Source organism: Hordeum vulgare, chromosome 2H (genome assembly GCF_904849725.1).
Source record: "Hordeum vulgare subsp. vulgare chromosome 2H, MorexV3_pseudomolecules_assembly, whole genome shotgun sequence".
NCBI classification, from domain to species: Eukaryota; Viridiplantae; Streptophyta; class Magnoliopsida; order Poales; family Poaceae; genus Hordeum; species Hordeum vulgare.
Window position 1 is genome coordinate 4,010,043 of NC_058519.1, and position 11,251 is coordinate 4,021,293.

Consider the following 11,251-nt stretch of genomic DNA (forward strand, 5'->3'; position numbering starts at 1 on the left):
GATGTTCTTATGGACAAAGAGATAAAGAGTGGCAAGAGCTCAAGCTTGGGGATGCCCAAGGCACCCCAAGTTGATTCAAGGATGCCGAAAAGCCTAAGCTTGGGGATGCCCCGGGAAGGCATCCCCTCTTTTGTCTTCAATCCATCGGTAACGTTACTTGGGGCTATATTTTTATTCACCACATGATATGTGTTTTGCTTGGAGCGTCTTGTATCGTAGGAGTCTTTTATTTTTGTTGTGTCACAATCTTCCTTGCTGCACACCTAGGGAGAGAGACATGCACTCACCGTGATTTTGTCGAGCTTCACTTATATCCTTTGAGTTAGGCAATTCAGCTCACATGTGTTTCACTTATATTTTATGAGCTAGTTGATTTTGCTCTATGTGCTTCACTTATATCTTTTAGAGCACGACGGTGCATGGCGTGGTAGTTGGTCTGTGCGCTAAAAGTAGTCCCAAAAGAGGTAGTTATCCAAAGGGATACGAAAACTTCCACCTTCATGTGCAATGAGTAGTTAGAGAAGTTTGATTCCTCTCAATTAGTTTTGAGTTGTGGTTGTGGTAATATTAAAGTTATGTTAGTAGGGTGTTGTGGATCTAGAAATACTTGTGTTGAAGTTAGTGATTCCCGTAGCATGCACGTATGGTGAACCGCTATGTGATGAAGTCTGAGCATGATTAGTTTATTGATTGTCATCCTTTGCGTGGCGGTCGGGATCGCGCGATGGTTTATACCTACCAACCTTTCCCCTAGGAGTATGCGTTGAATGCTTTGTTTCGATTACTAATAAAACTTTGCAACAAGTATATGAGTTCTTCATGACTAATGTTGAGTCCATGGTTTAGATGCACTTTCACCTTCCACTATTACTATCTTCTTTAGTTCCGTGCAACTTTCGCCGGTACATAAACCCACCATATAGCCTCCCTCAAAACAGCCACCATATCTACCTACTATGGCATTTTCATAGCCATTCCGAGATATATTGCCATGCAACTACCACCGTTCCGTCTCATGACATGTGCCACCACTTCTACATTGCCATTGCATGATCATGAGATAGCTAGCATGATGTTTCCATTGATGTCTATGCCATGCTAGATCATTGTCACGGTACACTACCGAAGGCATTTCATATAGAGTCATCATTGCTCTAAGTTTTGAGTTGTAAGTCTGATGATCATCATCGATAGAGCATTGTCCCATGTGAGGAAACAAATAAGAGTCCAAAGATGCGCACCAAAAAATATTAAAAAAAAGAGGCCAAAGAGCCCACCAAAAAAAATGACAGAAAAAGAGAGAAGGGACAATGCTACTATCTCCTTTCCACACTTGTGCTTCATAGTTAAGCACCATGATCTTCATGATTGAGAGTCTCTCGTTTTGTCACCACCATATAGCTAGTGGGAAGTTTTCATTATATAACTTGGCTTGTATATTCCAATGATGGGCTTCCTCAAAATTGCCCTAGGTCTTCGTGAGCAAGCAAGTTGGATGCACACCCACTAGTTTTCCTTAAGAGCTTTCACATACTCTTAGCTCTAGTGCATCGCTTGTATGGCAATCCCTACTCATTCACATTAATATCTATTGATGAGCATCTCCATAGCTCATTGATATGCCTAGTCAATGTGACCATCTTCTCCTTTTTGTCTTACAACCTCCACCACACTCCATTCCACTTAGTGCTATAACCATGGCTCACGCTCATGTATTGCGTGAGAGTTGAAAAGGTTTGAGAAAGTAAAGGTGTGAAAACAATTACTTCGCCAATACCGGGGTTGTGCATGATTTAAATTCGTTGTGCAAGGATGATAGAGCATAGCCAGACTATATGATTTTGTAGGGATAACTTTCTTTTGGCCTTGTTATTTCGAAAGTTCATGATTACCTTGCTAGTTTGCTTGAAGTATTATTGTTTCCACGTCAATAGCAAACTATTGTTTTGAATCTAACGGATCTGAACATTCATGTCACATAAGAGGAGTTACAAAGGACATCTATGCTAGGTAGCATGAAAGCATCAAAAATTCATTCTTTATCACTTCCCTACTCGAGGACGAGCAGGAGTTAAGCTTGGGGATGCTTGATACGTCTCAAACGTAGCTATAATTTTTGATAGTTTCATGTTGTTATCTTGTCAACTTTGGATGTTTTATATACCTTTTATATCTTTTTTGGTAATAACTTATTAATCCAGTGCCAAGTGTCAGTTCCTATTTTTTCCGTGTTTTTGACCATTTTCAGATCTGATTCTGAAACGGAGTCCAAATGGAATAAAATCCCCGAAATGATTTTTTCCAGAACAGAAGAAGATCGGGAGGCTTGAGAGCCAAGGAAGGGGAGCCCCAGGGGCCCCACGAGCCCAGCAGCCGCGGCCAGGGAGGCCCGCGGCTACCAGGCTCGTGGCCCCCATGGCGCTCCGCTGCCCTAGGTCTTTGGCCTATATAATCCCTAAAATCCCAGAAAAAATGAGGGCCTCCACGAAACCACTTTTCCGCCACCGCAAGCTTCCGTTTCCGCGAGATCTCATCTGGAGACCCTTCCCGGTGCCCTGCCGGAGGGGACTTTGGAGCTGGAGGGCTTCTACATTAACACCATTGCCTCTCCAATGATTCGTGAGTAGTCTACTTCAGACCTACGGGTCCATAGTTAGTAGCTAGATGCCTTCTTCTCTCTCTTGGATCTTCAATACAAAGTTCTCCATGATCTTCATGGAGATCTATCCGATGTAATCCTCTTTGGTGGTGTGTTTGTCGAGATCCGATGAAATGTGGATTTATGATCAGATTATCTATGAGTTTTATTGGAGTCCTTGCTGATCTCTTATATGCATGATTTGATATCCTTGTAAGTCTCTCCGAGTCTTGGGTTTTGATTGGCCAACTAGATCTATGATTCTTGCAATGGGAGAAGTGCTTGGATTTGGGTTCATACCATGCGGTGACCTTTCCCAGTGACAGAAGGGGCAGCAAGGCACGCATCATGTTGGTGCCATCAAGGGTAAAAATATGGGGTTTTCATCATTGATTTGAGATTTTCCCTTTACATCATGTCATCTTGCTTAAGCCGTTACTCTGTTCTTATGAACTCAATACACTAGATGCATGCTGGATAGCGGTCGATGTGTGGAGTAATAGTAGTAGATGCAGAAAGTATCGGTCTACTTGTTTTGGACGTGATGCCTATATGTATGATCATTGCCTTAGATGTCGTCATGACTTTGCGCGGTTCTATCAATTGCTCGACAGTAATTCGTTCACCCACCGTGTACTTCCTTTCACGAGAGAAGCCTCTAGTGAAAACTATGGCCCCCGGGTCTACTCACAATGATAATCTCAGCTTTTACTGTTACTTTGCTTTGCTTTCTTTTGCTTTCAGTTCTCACTTTGCAAACAATCTATAAGGGATTGACAACCCCTTCATAGCATTGGGTGCAAGCTCTTTGTGTTTGTGTAGGTACTTGTGACTTGGCGCGATCCTCCTACTGGATTGATACCTTGGTTCTCAAACTGAGGGAAATACTTACCGCAGTACGCCACGGCCGACTCTGTGATGCGAGTCAAGGTGACCGCCTCGGACAAGACCGCCTCCACGTCGGCTGCTCCCAAGCCGGCTGGGGACAACCGAGGCAGCCAAAACAACAACAACAAGCGCAAAGCGGATCAGCTCGATTCGTGCGCCAGCAACAAAATGGTGGCCAACGTGGAAGGGGAGACCCCTGCTTCGCAGGGTAACTCCCAGCGAAGGAAGACCGACAGGGCTCCCTGGCAGCCCAGGCAATCCTTCGAGCAAATGCTCGACGTTCCCTGCAAGATGCACTCCGGCCAGAACCCTTCCAACCATACCCTCCGGCAGTGCAGCTTCGTGCGGCTACTGTCGCAGGGGGAAGGCCTGCCTGCCCCCCCCCCCCTCGGTGGAGGTGCGGCACCACACGCGCCGGCTCCGCCACTGCCGCCTACCCACCACGACGACCGGCTCCATGATGACTACCCCCACCAGGACGGGGCATTCGTCGTCTTCACCAGCGAAAGCAGCGACAACCATAGCCTGCGCCAGCGTCGGTGCGAGGTAAACGCCACGGTCCCCGCGGTTCCTCAATACATGCATTGGTCTGAAAAGCCCATCACATGGAGCCGGGTGGACCACCCCGTGGTGATGCCGAACCCCGGCTCGTACGTGATACGTCTCAAACATATCTATAATTTTTGATGGTTTCATGTTGTTATCTTGTCAACTTTGGATGTTTTATATACCTTTTATATCTTTTTTGGGACTAACTTATTAATTCAGTGCCAAGTGTCAATTCCTGTTTTTTCCATGTTTTTGACCCTTTTCAGATCTGATTTTCAAACGGAGTCTTTTCAGGTCTGATTGTCAACTTTGCTTTGCTTTCTTTTGCTTTCAGTTCTCACTTTGCAAACAATCTATAAGGGATTGACAACCCCTTCATAGTGTTGGGTGCAAGCTCATTGTGTTTGTGCAGGTACTTGTGACTTGGCGCGATCCTCCTACGGGATTGATACCTTGGTTCTCAAACTGAGGGAAATACTTACCACCGCTGTGCTACATCACCCTTTCCTCTTCAACTGAACACCAACGCAAGGCTCCAAGGCCGCGGGGGAATCCTTTGCATATTTGCCAAGGAAGTCCCTATAGGCGTAGCCAGCAGCAGTACGCGCTCGTCCTCGACCCCACTTTCGCCTCACCAAGGCTTACGTGCCGGTTCTCCCGGGTACTGGTCGACGGTGGTAGCAGCATCAACATCCTCTACCTCGACACCCTCCTCAAGCTCGGGCTCAAGCAGACGGACCTCCAGCCGACTAGCACTGTCTTCCACGGCATTGTGCCGGGACAGTCCTGCTCGCCGGTCGGCAAAATCCAGTTGGACGTCCTCTTCGGCGACAAGGCTCACTTCTGCCGGGAGCCCATATGGTTCGAGGTGGTGCACCTCAATAGCCCGTATCATGCGCTGTTGTGAAGACCGGCCTTGGACAAGTTCATGGCCAACCCCCATTACGCCTACCTCATAATGAAAATGCCGGGTCCGAAGGGCATTATCACGATTGCTGGCGACTACAAAAAGTCGCTCGAGTGTGCACGGGACAGCAGCCGCCTGGCCGACGCAATGGTGATTGCGGAAGAGAAAAGGTTGATCGACCGACTGGTGGCCCAGACCACCGAGCAGCCGGCGATCCCTACTCCCCCGTCCCAGTCGGCCGGCGAAGGCTCTTTCGAGCCGGCTAAAGAAACCAAGCAGGTGCCACTCGACCCCGCAAACCCTAAGGAGTGCATCACCATTGGGGCTGGTCTCAGCCCCAAATAGGAAGGCGAGCTCATCGACTTCCTCCGTGAGAATCGGGACATCTTTGCATGCTCCCCCAAAGACATGCCTGGAGTCCCGAGGAAGTACGCCGAGCACAAGCTTCATGTGCGACTGGATGCGAAGCCGGTGAAACAACATCTGTGCCGCTTCGCTGAGGTAAAGCGGCGCACGATCGGAGAAGAAATTGCCCGGCTCCTTGCAGCCGGATTCATCATGGAAGTTTTCCACCCAGACTGGTTAGCCGACCTAGTACTGGTGTTGAAGAAGAACAATACCTGGCGAATGTGCATAGACTACACAAGCCTGAATAAGGCTTGCCCAAAGGACCCTTTCGCTCTGCCCGGGATAGATCAGGTGAACGACTCCACAGCCGGCTGCGAATTGTTGTCATTTTTGGACGCCTATTCCGGCTACCACCAGATCAAGCTAGATCCAGCCGATCGTTTGAAGACCTCCTTCATCACGCCCTTCGGGGCCTACTGTTACACCACTATGACGTTCGGCCTGAAGAATGTAGGGGCAACGTTCCAACGCTGCATGCAGCAGTGCTTGCTGCCAAAGATTGGCAGGAACATCCAAGTCTATGTGGATGACATCGTCGTCAATACGAAGCAGCATTTCAGCCTCCTCGACGACCTCCGGGAGACGTTCGCCAACCTGCGCGAATACAAGATCCGGCTCAACCCGGAGAAGTGCGTCTTCGGGGTCCCAGGCGGCAAGCTCTTAGGGTTCTTCGTGTTCGCCCGCGGCATAGAAGCGAACCCTGAGAAGATTCGCACTATCGAGCGGATGGCGAAGCGGCGCGCATCCTCGATGTTCAAAAGTTCGCCGGCTGTCTGGCATCCCTGAGCCGGTTCGTCAGCCGGCTCGGTGAGAAGGCGCTCCCACTCTACCTACTCATGAAGAAGACTACCAAGTTCGAGTGGGGCGACCAGGCGGACGAGGCCTTCCGCGACCTCAAGTGGGTTATTTCGAGCCTGCCAGTCTTGGCGGCGCCGGCCGAAAGGGAGCCCATCCTCATATACATTGTAGCAACCACTCGCGTGGTTAGTGTGGTGTTGGTAGTCGAGCGCAAGGAGGAAGGCAAGATCTTATTAGTACAATGCCCTGTTTACTATCTCAGCGAGGTCTTGTCAGCCTCCAAGCAAAATTACCCCCACTACCAGAAGATGTGTTATGGTGTCTACCTTGCTGCCAAGAAGTTGGAACAATATTTCCAGGAGCACGTCATCACGGTGGTGAGCACCGCTCCGCTCTCAGAAATCATGGGCAACCGCGACGCAACCGGCCGAATCACAAAATGGTCATCTTCATGGCGGACCACGACATCCGGTACGCGCCTCGCACGGCCATCAAATCTCAGGTGGTGGCCGACTTCCTTGTCGACTGGGCAGAGACCCAGTTTGAGCCACTACCACCCGACTCCACGCATTGGAGGATGCACTTCGACGGCTCGAAGATGCGGACGGGTCTGGGAGCCGGCATTGTCTTGACGTCTCCGAAAGGAGATCTGCTCAAGTACGCTCTCCAGATCCACTTCGTCGCCTCCAACAACGTCGCCGAGTACGTAGCGCTCGCCCACGGCCTCCGGCTTGCCAAGGAGATTGGCATCCGGCGGATCCTCTATTTCGGCGACTCCGACCTCGTTGTGCAGCAAGTCTCCGGTGAGTGAGACGCTAGGGATGCCAACATGGCGAGCTATGGTTTCCTTGTCCAGCAACTGAGCGGCCCTTTCGAGGGTTGTGAGTTTCATCATATCCCCCGAGCGGACAACGAGGCGGCTGACACGCTCGACAAAATCGGCTCCACAAGACAGGCCATCCCCTCGGGCATCTCCCTCGAGCAGCTGCACAAGCCCTCCATCGAGCCATCTCCAGACTCGGTGTCCATCTTTGTACCAGCCGACCCTTCGACGCAAGCATCGTCGCCGACTCCAACTGAGCTGGCTGTGGCACCAGCCCCAGCCGCGTTGTCCATACCGGCTCCAGAGGCTGTGCCGGCTACGGCCCCAGCCTTGGCCGTGTTGGTCACACCGGCTCCAGAGGCAACACCAATTGCCCCGCAAAGCATAGAAGCTTGTCGTATTGACACCCAGTGGGTGGACGCCATGGAGGCGGACGACGAGCCGGTCGCTACAGCAGCACCAAAGGCTGGCAGCCTGAAGCCTCCGACCACTTCAACAAGCGCGGGGGCTGCAGAAGCCCCCGACATTCAGGTCGAGGCGGAGCCAACTCCTGTATCGGCTCCATCATGGGCACAACCCATCTTAGCTTTCCTCCTTCACGGAAGGCTTCCCCAGGAGGAAGCGGAGGCGAGGCAGATTCAGCGCCGATCTGCGGCCTACAAAATCATCAATCGCGAGTTGGTTCGACGTAGCGTGACCGGCGTGTTTCAACGCTACGTCGAATCAGAAAAGGGGCGAGAAATCCTCTCGGACATCCACCAGGGAGAGTGCGGGCATCACGCAACCTCGAGAACCCTGGTGGCCAAGGTGTTCCGCCATGGATTCTTCTGGCCCACGGCTTTGGAGGAGGCGGTGGAAATGGTCAACAAGTGCGACGGCTGCCAACGTTTTCACAATCAGAGCCACCTTCCGGCTTCAGCCCTCAAAACCATCCCCCTGGCATGGCCATTCGCCGTCTAGGGCCTGGACATGGTCGGACCCTTCAAGGCAGCTCGAGGCGGCATGACACACCTCCTGGTGGCGGTCGACAAGTTCACCAAGTGGATTGAGGCTAGGCCGATCAAGAAACTCGATGGCCCCACGGCTGTACGGTTCGTAGAGGACCTCGCGGTCTGCTATGGTCGCCCCCACAGCATCATTACCGACAACGGCACCAACTTCGCCAAAGGCGCAATGGCAGTCTACTGCTTCAAAAAAGGCATCCGGCTTGACTTGGCGTCGGTGGCCCACCCTCAGTCCAATGGCCAGGTGGAAAGGGCCAACGGCCTGATCCTGGCCGGCATCAAGCCCAGGCTGGTGGAGCCGCTAGTCAGGTCAGCCGGCTGCTGGATCGAAGAACTATCGGCGGTGCTGTGGAGTCTCCGCACCACGCCCAACAGGTCGACCGGCTTCACTCTATTCTTCCTAGTATATGGATCTGAGGCTGTCATCCCCACAGATGTCGAGTTCGACTCGCCTCGGGTCGCCATGTACATAGAGGCGGAGACAAAGGAGGCAAGGGAAGACGGCGTCGACCTACTCGAGGAGGCAAGGGACCTGGCATTGAGCCAGACCGCTATCTACTAGCAAAAGTTGAGGCAGTACCACAACAAAAGAATCAAACCCCTCTCGTTCAAAGAGGGAGACTTGGTGCTGCGAAGAATCCAGCGGACGGCCGGACAGCACAAGCTTTCCTCCCCATGGGAAGGGCCCTTTATCATCAGCCGGGCATTACTCAATAATGCCTATTACTTGATTGATGCCCAGAAGTCCCAGAAGCGCAAGAGGGACGACTCTGGCCTGGAGACGGAGCACCCATGGAACGCGGCCCTGCTCCGCCCATTCTACTGCTAAGAAGGCAAGTTCCTAAAAAAAGAAAGAGCATCTAAATATGTATCTTCTTCCCCCCGCGGGATCCCAAATGAATACAAAAGGATGCTCCGGGTCAAGACTTAGAGCAAGCCTCCTTTGCGTTCACCCTCAGAGTTTTCACTCACAGACAGTGAGCCTCTTGCTGGCCTCAAAAAGCCTCGGGGCTCGCTAGCCAGCCTGAACGATTTCCTTACTCGTAGAGGTGCACATAGTGTATGCCGGATCAATTCCTCGTCGCCTCGGCGACAGACCGATTTTTGGCTATCCGACCGGCGAGGTGCTGCCAAAGCAAGGACGGTTACACGGAAAGCCCTAAAAAACTACGAAAGGGTAGCCGGCTCAGGTCCGCTTGATCTCTTACGATCTTAACCAGAGTTTTCACTCAAAGAGAGTGAGTCCCTTGCTGGAGCTCTTGCAGAGTCCCGGGGGCTCGCTAGCCGGCCCGAACGGCCCCCTTCACTGCGGAAAGAGCGCATAGTGTATGCCGGATCAAGAACCTGGCCGTCTCGCAAAAGCAGCCACGGATTGGCTCATGGCCATCCTGCTAGCGAGGCGGCACCAAGAGAAGCCGGCAACATGTAAGGTTCGGACTGCAAAAAGGTTGTCGGCTCGGGTCTGCTCGATCATTAATACGATCTTATTCTACCCGGCCTATGTTGGCTTGTATTTGAGTCCTTAAGTCTTGATGGCTTCGAAAAATCCAAGACCCCGACTCCCAAAAGGCAGAGGCCTCGTTCCAGCCACAATCCAGCTCCCGGCTATCAGGCTGGCGAGGCGGGCGCCAAAGGGAGAAGGGGAAAGGGAGAAAAAAGGAAGTCAGGCAGGAATCAAAGGACAAAAATATAAGACAACATGCACGGCGTATCGAATTTAAACGCGGAATATATACATTCCAGAAAAGCGTTGGCCCACAACCGAGGTTCATACACACCCCTAGTGGGTGAAACATGAATTCCAAAAAAGAAAAGCAATCGGCTAAGGAGCGGCGGCGTCGTCAGCTGCCCCGGCTGCGGTCCCTGAGTTAGCGGCCGCACCATCACCAGTGGTTCCTGAGGCAAAAGCACCGTCTCCTCCGCGAGGACGCCCGGCTCTGTCTCTGGATGAGTCGGCGTAAGCTCCACTGCTGTACTCAGCATCGTCCTCCTCGGCATCCTCCTTCTCGGCTGCTTCCTCCTCGGAGCTCCCGTCAGCGTCATATGGTTGGAGGCGATGCAGGTCTTCACGGAGCACGCCGCCATCATCACCTCGCTCCGGGATAAGTTTGTTCCAGGGGGAGAAGGAGCCGATGGCGCTGGCTCTCACCCACAGTGGATCCTCCATGGCCTGCAGCTCCGCTTCCGAGCCGGCACGCAGCGCCACGAGTTTGCCCAGGTCTAGGTTGCGATACCAGGACCTGGCAATACGCAGCGCCATGTATGCGCCTGCGCAGGCAGCCGAGGCGCACCAGGCATCCAGGCGAGCTCCTCCTGCGGCGAGCCAGCGAGTAAGCCGGCTCATCGTGTCCGGTTCCATGGCCTCGGGCCACAGGGCCTCTATCATCTGCAGACCAGCACCCTGGAACCGCTCCATAGACTCGGACAGGAGGCGCAGGCGGACCCTGAGTCCCACACCGATCTCCTCCACTGTCCAGCCGGCGGCGGGCTCCACCTCCTGGCCGGCGGCGCGGCGCTCCTCGCGGTGCATCTCGACGGCTGTTTCATCTGCTTCCCGCGTCTCCGGGAAGTACTCTGGAAAAAGGGATCGGGGGCGAAATAAGAAAGAGGTATAGCGAGGAAGAAAAGGTAGAAGCAAGATCAAAAAATACAACTCACGGGCAAAGCAGGTATCGGTCTCGTGGGCGCTCTCCATGATTTCAAGCTCCCGCACCAAGTTCGCTCGAGCCGCGCGGGAGATGTCTTCTTGGATGGTCGCTGCCTTCTCCAGCGCCCCGGCCAGCTGACCCTGCTTCTGGGCGAGGGCAGCGTCCTTCTCCGCTAGGGCGATGTCCTTGAGCTTCAGCTCGTCGAGATGGGAGGCCTTGAGGCGTTCCAGGGCGGCCGAGCAGGAGTCATCCTTCTCCTGCAGAGCGGCGCGCAGCCACTCCTGGTCAGCCTGGCGGGCAGACTCGAGCTCCTTCTTCTCCGACTGAAGAAGAGCCAGCTGCTGATGGAGAGGTTGCGCCGCCTCTAGAAGGGCGTCCCTCTCCACCACGATTTCACCCAGCCGGGCCTGAAGAGCAGCAACCTGGCCGTCAGCCGCCTGGTGCTGGGCCCACAGCAGGTTATATGCTTGCACGCGGGCATCGTGGAGCTCCTACAAGTAAGACAGCAAAAAGTAAGACTCGGCCTGGTTAATCTTTAACCAGCCCGACTCTCAGGGGTTACACCCAGTGGGTGCGCTAGCGCGTTCC